General features: G+C 30.7%; 1 long non-coding RNA gene across 1 annotated transcript; it reads right to left on the bottom strand.

Moving 5' to 3' along the window:
• Positions 1 to 1,706: 1,706 nt before the first annotated feature.
• Positions 1,707 to 7,672, bottom strand: LOC127719620 (uncharacterized). The gene is made up of 4 exons (XR_007990433.1): positions 7,574 to 7,672; positions 3,452 to 3,539; positions 2,372 to 2,456; positions 1,707 to 1,785 (listed from the first exon to the last, which is right to left on the bottom strand). It is a non-coding gene; the product is annotated as an uncharacterized LOC127719620 (long non-coding RNA).
• Between the last annotated feature and the right edge of the window lie 4,942 nt (positions 7,673 to 12,614).

Genomic DNA, 12,614 nt, shown 5'->3' with positions numbered 1-12,614 from the left:
ATTCAATTACAATTACAAAATCTTCAATTAAATTACACATTACATTTGACTTTTTTTACCAATGTAATTAATTACTTTCCAATTACTTGTCAAATGTAATTAATTACTTCAATTACTTTTGAAAGGAAAATTTAAAATATTGAAAACATGCATTTATTCAGACTTCTATGATATGTACATAAGTATCATACATTGCTTAATAGTAATAACAAATGAGATCTTCAGCAACTATTTTCTAATTCAGCCAGTATCAAAGAATAGTAAAAGTTAGGTATCTGGTGTGTTACGGCGAAAACAAGAAAAAAAAACATACATAAATCTGAAGTGCACATAATACTTTGTCCATCCAGAATCGTAAGGGATAGAGGTCAGGTTTAATCTAATGCTCAAAATGATAAAAAGCCTTATTTAATATTTTGAAAATATTAAATTTTGTTATAATTACCAGTATTGAAATTTATATTTTAATGTATTTCATTGAAAATGATACAAAAAGAGGGCCCTAATTTTAATATTATGAAATGATTTTTTATATTGATCAAAACTTGATTTAGAAAGCCTGACTTTTTTTTAAAATATACTTTACTTTTAATCACAATTGATTTAAAAAACTTCATGTACCTAGCTATAGGGGTATATTTATCTATCTCCAATTGTCTTAACACCTGTTTAACATGCAAACTTAACTGTTGTGAAAACAGTCATTATATAATTTATAATAAAACAAATAGCCAGAAGTTATATTTGTTGATTGACTATGTCCTTTAAAATTGCATGATCATTTTAAATCAATGTCTAGCAATAAAGTATTCATTCAATATCTATCTGAATATACATATAGGTAACAAAGCTAATTAAGGTACAAGACAGTGACTTACTACTGGTTTCTTTTAAACACAAATTATGGCATGTTTCTTAAATCTTTATTTTTCTTCTTTTTTATTTTGTGTTCAATCAATACAAAATAAAGAATCTCCCATGGTTGTGTAATTACAGAAGTATACTGTATAGGCTTTGCTTTGTCAGCTAACTACATTTACTGAGGTCATGGCTTTTCATCATATTTTGAGAAAACACAAGATTCAATCTTTCTAATAAAAAATTTTAAATGTAATTGAGTTGTAATTGAAAAGTAATTGTCAATTACAAACAATTTTGGCTATGTAATTCATTACTTTCAAAACAATTACTTGAGAAATTGTAATTAATTACGGTCAATTACAATTACATATTTCAATTACCTACGCAATTTACAAAGTAGTTGAGGTGTGTAATTGGGATGTATAAGTATCCATCAACAGCCATATAGCTTTTAATTTGAAGCAATGACCACATACATGTACTGTCTTTATTTATTCCATTACACAAAGAAGCAATATTCTTGTATAGCCCACCATAAGGTATGGGTTTTTCTCATAGTTGAAGGCTGTACGGTTGCATGTAACTGCTTACAACAACTTCATTTGAACTTTGGTGGATAGTTGTCTCATTGGCAATCATACCACATCTCCTATTTTTATAGCAGTGTTGATAGCATACTTGACGATAATGTACCATAATCTACTCCTTAAAATTCATGATTTTCAAATAAACATGATTTTTTTTTAATATCAATAAAAAGAAGCTGGTTTAATATATTTCATTATTCTGTCCCTTTGTTTTTTTATTGATGTTCAAACTGCTGCACAATTTGAACTTACCTTGGTCTTTGTTAAATTTCAAAATCTACATATATAATTCATTTTTGTCTTGTTGTTCAGGTTGGTGCTTAAAGTCTCTTCACATCTATAAATAAAAATATTTAATACAATATTTTATCCTGCATTCAACCAATTTTTATTCAATTAACAGGTGCACATATAAATGTTTGCTTTATTTATTTACTGGACAAATAAAATTTTGTAACCGTTTCCAATATAGCTTTTATTTTCAAACAATGACCATATACATGCACTGTCTTTATTATTCCATTGGACAAAAAAGCAATTTTCTCAAAGAATTAATTCGGTTAGTTTTTTTATTTGAAATGTATTATATTTTTATGTTGTGATCTTTTATAGCCGACCTTAAGGTATGGGTTTTTCTCATAGTTGAAGGCTGTATGGTTGCATGTTATTGCTTAAATCAACTTGAACTTTGGTGGATAGTTGTCTCATTGGCAATCATACCACATCTCCTATTTTTATAGTGTTGTTGATAGCATACTTGATGATAATGTACCATAATCTACTCCTTAAAATTCAGGAATATGATTTTCAAATAACCATGATTTTTTTTTAATATCAATAAAAAGAAGCTGGTTTAATATATTTCATTATTCTGTCCCTTTATTTTTTATTGATGTTCAAACTGCGGCACAATTTGAACTTACCTTGGTCTTTGTTAAATTTCAAAATCTACATATATAATTCATGTTTGTTTTGTTGTTCAGGTTGGTGCTAAAAGTCTCTTCACATCTATAAATAAAAATATTTAATAAAAGTTGGTTGATTGCAGGATAAAATATGTTATCCTGATTTAGAGTAATTTCTCGCAATTTGATTGGCTAATTTTGTCGGAATAAATTTTAGTCCAATTTTTTTTTTTCATCAATTGGAATTATCTCCCTTATACAATTGACCTAATAAATTTTTTTTTTTTAGTTGCTTTATAGTCCTTATATTTTTCACAGTTTTAGATTAAATATATAAATATATTTGGTTGATATTGTCCTAATAATAGAATTGGAATATAATAATATGTAATATAAAAAAAATCAGGATAAATTCTCCTGCAATTAACCTATTTTTATTCAATGAACAGGTGCACATATAAATTTTTGCTTTATTTATATTACTTACTTACTGCCCGGTATGCCATTGGCATGTAGGGCAGCAACAATAAAGTTTTTGGTATCATATTTTTAATTAGAGTTGAGGGTGCAGACAAGGAAGAAAAGCAAACCAGTCTAAGGTTGACATGATAGATTAAGAAGACAACACTAAATTTTTGAGATTTATCATATTCCTCTACAGAGAGTTAAATGAAATGTATTTCTCTGAGTTCTTGTGTTCCTTTAAATAATTTTATAAAGCATTCAAATTTGACAATACTTTTTGTAACTTTGTTTTCAGTAAATATAGTATTGTTCTTCTTTGCAAAAATATATATGTTGCTACTATTTATTTTCATCTTGTAAAGTGGTGAATCAGTTCGTAAAATTCTATGAATAATTCTATATTGGAACCAGCAAAGCTTAGCGCTTCTAGTATATTTTGTACATGAAGTGTGTATTTTTTTCCAGTAAAATGAGCTAATACCAGTCATATTAAGATGGTTTTCTCATGTCTTTGGCAGATATTTGTCTCATTGGCAATCATACCACATCTACATATTTTTATACTTGAGGACTATATTATCCAGAAATCTTCTTCCATGACTCAATTTTGGGACCATTACTATTTTTACTTACATTAATATATGTTGTACTCATTTACTTAATAGTGGTCCATCATGTTTTGTCTTGTCGTTCTAATTGCTGCTTGATGTCAGCTTTCCATCTGTAAAAAAAATATTGATTTTATGACGATTGAGCATTTAAAAAGAAAAATAGTTCCTTATATTTAATTGCAAATATTTTTCATTGTTTTAACAGCGATATATTTAGCAAGGCTGCAGCGTATTAACATATTCATTAATGGTTTAGTGTAATTAAATATCAGCTGTATTTTTACAAGGCTAAGAAACAGGTGTAATGCATGCTGTAATCATTAAATTAAACAATAAACACAAAACATTCATTTGAATGCTAAAAAAGAGTTTTTGTAGTTAATTTAAATCAGAGAGCAAATTTCATTGAGTACATATTTTTGCGTTAACCAACAAATATATTCATGCACCAGGCCAATTCAATGACACAAATATATAAATTTACGTGTGATAGAGGTTATGAGTGTGGAAAAATAAATTCCTTATCACCTATTTTAAGAATTTCGGACTTTTATTCAGTTTGTGAGTTAATCGCTCCGGTTTACACATCAATAACCTCTAGAAAAAATGTGTTTAATCCTATAATAAACTGGACCAAGTCACTCACAAACATATCATAAAAGTCTTTAGGACTTTTATTTGTTTGTGAGTGAATTGGTAGAGTTTATACACCAATAAATTCCTATAAATATATAAATAAAAATAAATATGTAAACAAAGGACATGCTTACATATCTATAATAAGTCAACACAGTATTAGAAATAGGTAAATATGAATAGAGTTATATCCCTTATGCTGTATATTTCATATTGTGTCCAGTGTACAGGGAATTAAATTTGATATCAGAAAAAACGTTTATTTTTTAGTTAAAAACAGTCTAGTTAAAAGAAAACTTTCTGCATTGTCTAACCAAGAGAAGATTACTAGTACATGTATGTGTATGATTGAAATCTATCATTTTATTGAAAACTTTTGATTAATGGTTTCATAATGGTATTGGTTTTGAAGATAGATGATAGAGCTACTCACAAATAAAAGGGCCTTGAATGAAATCTGCAATTGGGGGAAAGGGTTGGTATAAACATAAATCCAGAAATGAACTACTATGTACTTAAGAATTTGAAAGTCTATATTTACTTGAATGTTCCATTTATTTTGGTTTAGAGAAAGTTTCATCAATTCTTTAAATCAAAATACTGGGAAACAGAGGTCAAAATTTTGTTTACCTAAAGAAGAAAAAGTTATGAACTTGAAGAAACTAGCTAGCCGGCAAAATGATGAAATCTTAAAAAAGACAGTATTTTACATAATTATTTATTTGTTTTAGATGAGATAAAATTTCCAATGGTCACCTTGTTAGTTCGTTAGAGATGAAACAACTTACATGTATAATATATGTGATATTATACTGCTTTCTACAAAGGAGGCTGTGTTATATTTTATAAATTGAATTTGAAAATGTTTGTTGTGACTGTTTATTTTTTGTTCCCCTTTATATCTTGGCACTTTGTTGTTAGTTTCTTTAGTTTTGTTTTGTTTCTTTGTTAGTTAATTTCTGTGTCATTTGGTCTCTTGTGGAGAGTTGTCTCATTGGCAATCATACCACATCTTCTTTTTTATACTTAAAATTAATATAGCCTCGAATTTGGTTGAAATAATTATATGAAATATAGTTTCATCAGACCACAATAAACAGACAATGGTACCTACATTGTAAAAAAAGTGAGATTTGCATGTATCTCAACATTTAGATACATGTTGAAATTGTTGTTTATTTGTTGTTGTTTCTCAGCTCAGTGTTAAGAAATAATTGGAAAAAAAATACAAAAAAGAAAAATTTGGGAGCAGTCAGGAGTAGAGTTTGTAAAAGTTTATAAACAAAAGACACTGAAGAATATGCATTTATGACATCTGGCAATCTATAGATTTTATCATTTCAAGTTAAAGACTAGACATGTTTGACTTTCTGACTCCCTTCATTTTGTTTTAATATTAGTATGTTATTTTGAACATTTAAAAATATATTCTCTATTTAATCCTGATCTTTCTTGTTTTAAGCAGCAAAAACAAATTTCTTTGATTAAATTCTGACTTCGGAAACCTTTAAATTATAATCTAACATTCCCCGAACTGTAGACTGTTGTCTGTTTGTATGGTACTTAAATTGGTAAAAATAAAGGCAGTGGCTATTTTGCCGGCACTGATTATCTTAATACAAGCTGGCAAAATAGCATATTTATATAAAAATAGTTATATTTTTTGTTAACACATACATTCAACTCAAAGAACTGACTATTATTTCAAAAGCAAGATATTAATTTAAACATTTTTGATATTTTAAGCTACATGTATGTGATTGACTTTATGTTATATTGTATAATGTCTTATCAAAATAAATTTGCAATGAGATTTTTAACGTGTATTTTTTTTATAACATACTGTTAAAAAATCTTAGAATTAATTCTTATGCACACATGTAGAATTTAATTTGACTGATTTTAGAAATTATTTCAGCTACATGTCTAGATTATAGATATGATTTCGTTGCTACAAATGGATGCTCAATATTAATTTTTATCTTGTTAATTATAAATTCCTATTTTCTTCTACTTCTACTATGTAATGACCGCCTTCAACACGTTGAAGTTTTTGTCACTTGTACTGCGCATTGCTTTGTGAAGACATATATACAGTGAAAAATTTACAAATTTGAAATTAATAACAAAAAAATTGATAATGACATTTTTACATAATGGCAGTGCATATTTTTAACTTATTATTTTTTTAATATTAAGATAAAACTATTTACACATGATGAATTTACTGCATGACTGTAGGTGTCGGTTGAGACTGCTGCTTTGAACAACTCTATAGAGTTGCTCATCACAATACTCAGAGGAAGGCTGTTCCTGTTTTTAATTGTTCGTGGAAAAAACGATTGTTGCCTTATTTGTGTTCTGCAGGATGGAATTTGATATGAGAGTGTGTGCATGTTCCGGGACTGTCTGAGCGGTTGAATTAGTCTGTCTGTTGTTGTGATCGCAATGAGATGATATGTGATTTTATAAAACATGACCAGGCGTGCATCTGTTCTTCTGTGTGCGAGGTCTCTCCATTTTAAGTGATCTATCATGTCACTAACGCTTGAGGTGTTTCTGTGTTGGTTAGTGACAAATCTAGTAGCCCTTTTTTGTACTTTTTCTATTTTGTTTATATCCTCAGTAAAGTATTAAGGGTCCCAGACTGAACAGGCATATTCTAGTGATGGTCTGACTAAAGATTTATATGCCTGTTCCTTTACTGAGGTGGAACTGATGTTTTCACTTTGACTGATAGATGTTTAAAGTTTTTAAGGAATAACATGTATCTCAAATATTGTTGGCTGTTTTCTTATTTAAATACTGGTATATCAGTAATTATTTGATTCTTTTATGTTATCTTTACTATAGTACTTCTGCTGCTTTGTGCTAATTTTAGTTGTTTACCTAATATATATGTGCTTTTAAATTGCAAACCATTTTATTTTTGCTTTTGAGTTTTTATCTCATAAGTGCATATTTCAGTGTGTGTTGAACTTGTAAGATGCTTAAAGAACTTTTGTGCTGCAAGTTTCCATACTGCATGTACTGATATGAACTCTTGCTTTATATGTTTAATTTATGTGTGCATGACTTGATATGTATGTTTTGTTTTATTGTTGCTCTGGCGGTTTTAAAAGCTCTTCAGAGCTTATGTTTGTACTTGTATTGCATATACCGACTCTAAATAAAGCTTTATGTCTTACTGCACATTTTCATAGATCTTTCCAAGTAAATATTACACTTCCATAGGCAAAATAACAAGTTCACTATTAATATATAATATATATTGCTGGTGCCGGTAAAATAGCCATTTTTATAGAAATATGCTATTTTGCCGGCTTGAATTAAAATTCGACTTAATTAAGAGATATTTTAATCAGTGCCGGCAATATAGGCCAGCATATTTGCTATTTTGCCGGTGCCGGCAAAATAGCCACTGCCAAAAATAAAAAATATCTATATAAATCCTCATTTTTTTTGTAGATCTTTTTTTAATAGTAATGATATTTATATATATTTTTACATGGTATTCAATTCTTCTGTGAAGATATCATTTAAATGTGCTTATGCGTTACATTGTCGATCTTCATTGTAGCAGACGTTCTATCTGACAGCTGTATTCATGACATAAGGAAATTCCTATAGAACTTCCGGAATCTCCTGCGCGACTGACTGCGCAGTAATTAGTTAAAAAAAGTACTAAAATGGAGTCGGTCTCCACCTGTCTATGTATAGAACAAGGTGATTATACATAGCGGGATCCCAGTCTAATTCAGATTGGTCTTAGTAATCAGCTGGTAATGACAATGAGGGTAATGAAATCACTTTTTGAAAGTTTTAAACGACACAAGTTTTATGCAAATATGACATTCTTGCAATATGTACTAATTATCTGCCTGTTTTTTTTTTATAACGTGTTTCAAAATAGAGAAAACAAGAAACTTTTATATCTATATATACCTTTTCTACCTCACACGTAGAGAGCTAAAATAAAATATAAAACGGAATCAAAATCGGAATCCTTCCGGAGTAATAAATTGTAGACTGGTTCTCCTGTCTAGATAAATGTGCATATTACATATATTCGCGTTGGCGTCAGGGGCGGATTCAGGCGGGGGCGTGGCGGGCGTGCGCCCCCTAAAATTGCAAAGCATGGGTTGTCCTCAGCTTAATAAAGAATTTTTCGATAATTTTACCTCAAACAAATTTTCGCCTCGCTCCGCTCGGTGAAAATTTAAGTTTGCGCTCCCCCTAACATAAAATCCTGGATCCGCACCTGGACGTTTATGTTGTTTTCCCACTTTTGCAAGCATATCATACACCATTAAAGTTTATGTTCAAGTTTATGTATTTGAATGGAATTGAATGATACGGCCCCCGGAAGCTCCTGGATTTTAGGGTTTTAAACCCACAAATATTAACTGAAAATATTGAATGTTAAGGTGTAGATAAAAGCATTTTTGTTTGATACAAGTCAGATAATTTTGTGAAAAGATATATATTGTTCCTCGAAGAAAAAGGAAAAACCAGGAGATTCGAAAGGGGTAAATAAGTTATATTTACTAAGACCAGTATAATAAAAAAAATTAAGGAACCCAGTGTCTTGCCTACTTTAAGATTCTAATAAATGTTTTAAGAACTTTAACTGTAGACTGTATGTAATGTTAACTGCAAGAAAAACTAATTCCATATATAATTAATATACAGAAAAACAGGAAATATATTTTTACAAAATTTCCATCTAGATACTAGCTTTTGATCCGGCATAATCAAGCTTCTGTCCAAGTTTGATAAAAATCCATGATAGTTTAAGAAAGTTATTAAAATTTTAAAAACTTAAACCACAGAGTGAATGTAATGTTAACAGGCAGAAACGGAATGTAGGATCGGTATGTCTCGCTTTTGTGACAAAAGTCGCAGGCTCGACAAAAACCACACCATTATATATTGCTTGGAGATGAAATGTAAAAAATATATTCAGTTTGATATAGTGGGTACCCAGGTTAGGGCAGGATGGCGCCTTCAAATTAGTATAGCCCAGCCACATTCGGTATATGCCTGTTCCAAGTCAGGAGCATGTAATTCAGTTTTATGGTTGTCGTTTGTTGCTGTATATCGTATTTGTTTTTCAATCATTATTTTGTACATAAATCAGGCCGTTAGTTTTCTCGTTTGAATTGTTTTACATTTGTCATTTCGGGGCCTTGTATAGCTGATTATGCTGTATGGACTTTGGTTATTGGGCCGTATGGTGATCTATAGTTATTAATTTCTGTGTCATTTGGTCTCTTGTAAAGAGTTGTCTTATTGGCAATCATTGCCACATCTTATTTTTTTTCTATTTTGATAGGCAGCGGAATACAACTTACGAGGTCAACTAGTAAATGAAAATAAACGAATGTGATGGCTCATCCTTGCCTTTTGCTGTATTGGGCAAAGTTTAACATCGTTCAAAAGCTGAGCAAAATTTATGATACAACATTATATATGATTCAGAATTTCCTGCCATGTTTGTCAGTGAATGAACTAAAAAATGTCTTGTTTTATTTCAAAAATACAAACACTGTAGTAGGGTAATTGTTCGAGGAATATTTCACTAAGTAGATACAGCCAGTCGAAACCTTCTGTGTGGATATGCATTATTAAAAGAGTCAGACTCAATCTCTCTCACCAGTGACTTATGAAACAAAAAAGCAACCCTGCTGTCATTATTGGTTGCAAAACAGTCAGTTACTTTATCAATGGGCGTCTCCTTGTTCGCGTGAAGGATACATTGCCCCGAAAGTTGTCCGGTTGTCATCATAGAACGCAGACATGTTTTAACCTGGCCACAACATTGAAAGTGCGTTGATTCAGCGGTGGTATTGGTCACAGGCATTGCCAATTCTGCGTTGCATTGTAACAAGCAGAGCACCCCGCAGACACAATATTCGTCTGCTATGAAAAGAGAGGAAATAAAGCGCTGGTGGTGGGAACGAACACCGGGAGTCTGAGAAGTGATATCGACTTGTTGACTTCTACAACTTTTTTTTATATTTAACCGCACAGTGCCCATTTATCTTCCCCTTTACTCTCTCTCACTCGGAGTCTCCCCCTCTCTCTCTCATACCTCTACCTCGTTTTTATTTTAATTTTCAATTTTTTAATTTAATTTTTTTTTGTTTTTGACAAAACGATGTTGAAGCCTTGGCTTCCGAGCTTCCGCCTAGCTACGCCACTGACTAAAACCAATCTGAATGTCATGTGGATATTTCGGTTTTATCACTCTTCTTTCAATGCTGTATATGCCTGACTTGTTGAAGTATTACCAGTGGTGACGATAGTTTCTAAGTCCTTATCAGTTTTAACACGAAAACTAGATCAGACAGCAAAGCCCTTCTTTTACCCCTTCCTGTGTATTGTGTGACTCATTTGGAAATTTTTCCTTATGAAAACCATGTTGGTGCCATTCAACACGCCATTTTCTTTGAATCAAAACAACCCTTTTCATGATTTTTGCTGTCCCCGAATTGAACATATTTTGTTATAACTACCAGCACTTAACATCTATACTGTACAGTGTAAAAGTATACTGTTTTTAGTGTTATTAGTGGACTTATTTTACTAATAGATCTCCACTAATAGTGGCTAATATTGCAGGATGAAATAAACAGCGTGATATGATAATAAGTCTATAACATTTGCATTGTTTTATTGCCGCAAATGAATGCTGCAGTTTTCAAAATAAAGTGACGCAAAAGAAGAATTGGCGTAATTAAGTTGTTGTGCAAATTAATTCTTTTTCAGCGCATATGGATATCGGCCTTCAAAACACCGTTTGTACATTAACGAAAGTGTATTCATCTTTTACGCTGTCTATATAGCTTGAGAATAAAAGTTTTGGCTATTTGTGTCGGATTTTAATTTTAGAATGGAATGAACAAGTCAGAAGACCGTTAAAAACCTTAAGTGACTAAATCGGAAAATGAGCTATGCACGATAAAAGGAAATAGTTTGGTGCGTCGATATGAAATTTCACAGAGGCATGTAATATTTGTAAATTTGCATTAAGTACTTTCAATACTAACAATTTGTAGAACTGATTATTTCGATCCTTCAAACTTGTGTAAAATAATTAATATTTATATTATTTAGTCTCTTTCATATATACAATTGCAGTATGTTTATAAATACTGTAGATTTGTATTTGATCAACGATTGCATGCATAACGTCCAGTGACAAATATTTCATGTATTCGTACAAAGAACAAATCAACAACTTAAAAATACAATTGATTGGTTATTTAAGGTGATTCGATCTAAATGATTATCGTAAAAAATTGTGAAACTTGGACAGAAGCTTACCTCTAATTTCAAAAGGCAATATCTTAACACGCTGTATTTGGCACCTGAAAGGAAATTTGTTCAAAATAAGACAAAGCAAACAAATTTACCAAAAAATGTTGGTTCTGAAAATAAACATATCATATATTCAGGGTTATATCTGGTCTATATACCAGCTTTGATAAGTGTTTGGTATAACTATAAATTTTCACTTCGTACTATGAACATCAAAATTATTTATTTTGTAAAAATATTTTCTTTCTCTATTAATTCATAACACTGTCCCACCCAGATCCTCCCTTATTATGCTGTGTATATGTCAGTTGTACCAATAACCAGTCTGCTATGTCTTTGGTGCCCTGACCGAATGCTGAAGAGTTACAGTGCAGATAAAGGCACCTGATTTACACTTATCAGAGTTCAGTAAAGGGACCAAGAAATGCCAACTGGTCATAGTATAAAGAATAAAGTAAACAGACACAGGTCGGGAGAAAGAATCACAGTTTAATATTTTCTTTGCATATCAATAAAGCAATAAACATATTTACAAAGAAAGCAAAATCAAGTTGAAAAACTGTGGTACTCCAAAATAATCCAATTATTTTCATTTACCTGTGTTTAAAGTTATTGCAAATGGCTGATATTTTTGTTCGAGCATATTGTTTTTCTTTAATTGTTTAACATTTCTTACCGATATAACATGTTACTTTTATTATTCTTCCCTTAGTTTATTTATTTTGTATTTACATTGTGTCATAGATCAAATTTATTTGTTCAGTGTATGTTCAATGGTGTTAATATGTCCTTTGATTGAGTTAAGCTATTTCAGTTGATATGTTATAGTGTGTCTTTCTATGTTGTGATGTTACACTATTGTTTCAGAAAAAGGGTGAAGGTTTGGTACCATTAAAACGTTTAAACCCGCTGCATTTGTTTGTACCTGTCCTAAGTCAGGAATCTGATGTTCAGTAGTTGTCGTTTGTTGATGTGGTTCATAAGTGTTTCTCGTTTCTCGATTTTTATATAAATTAGACCGTTGGTTTTCCCATTTGAATGGTTTTACACTAGTAATTTTTTGGGGCCCTTTATAGCTTACTGTTCGGTGTGAGCCAAGGCTCCGTGTTGAAGACCGTACTGTGACCTATAATGGTTTACTTTTATAAATTTTGACTTGGATGGAGAGTTGTCTCATTGGCACTCATACCACATCTTCTTATATCTATATATCAATGAAGATGAGA

Source organism: Mytilus californianus, unplaced genomic scaffold (assembly GCF_021869535.1).
Source record: "Mytilus californianus isolate M0D057914Y unplaced genomic scaffold, xbMytCali1.0.p SCAF_11, whole genome shotgun sequence".
Lineage (NCBI taxonomy): Eukaryota > Metazoa > Mollusca > Bivalvia > Mytilida > Mytilidae > Mytilus > Mytilus californianus.
This window is presented reverse-complemented; position numbering and strand designations above follow the sequence as displayed.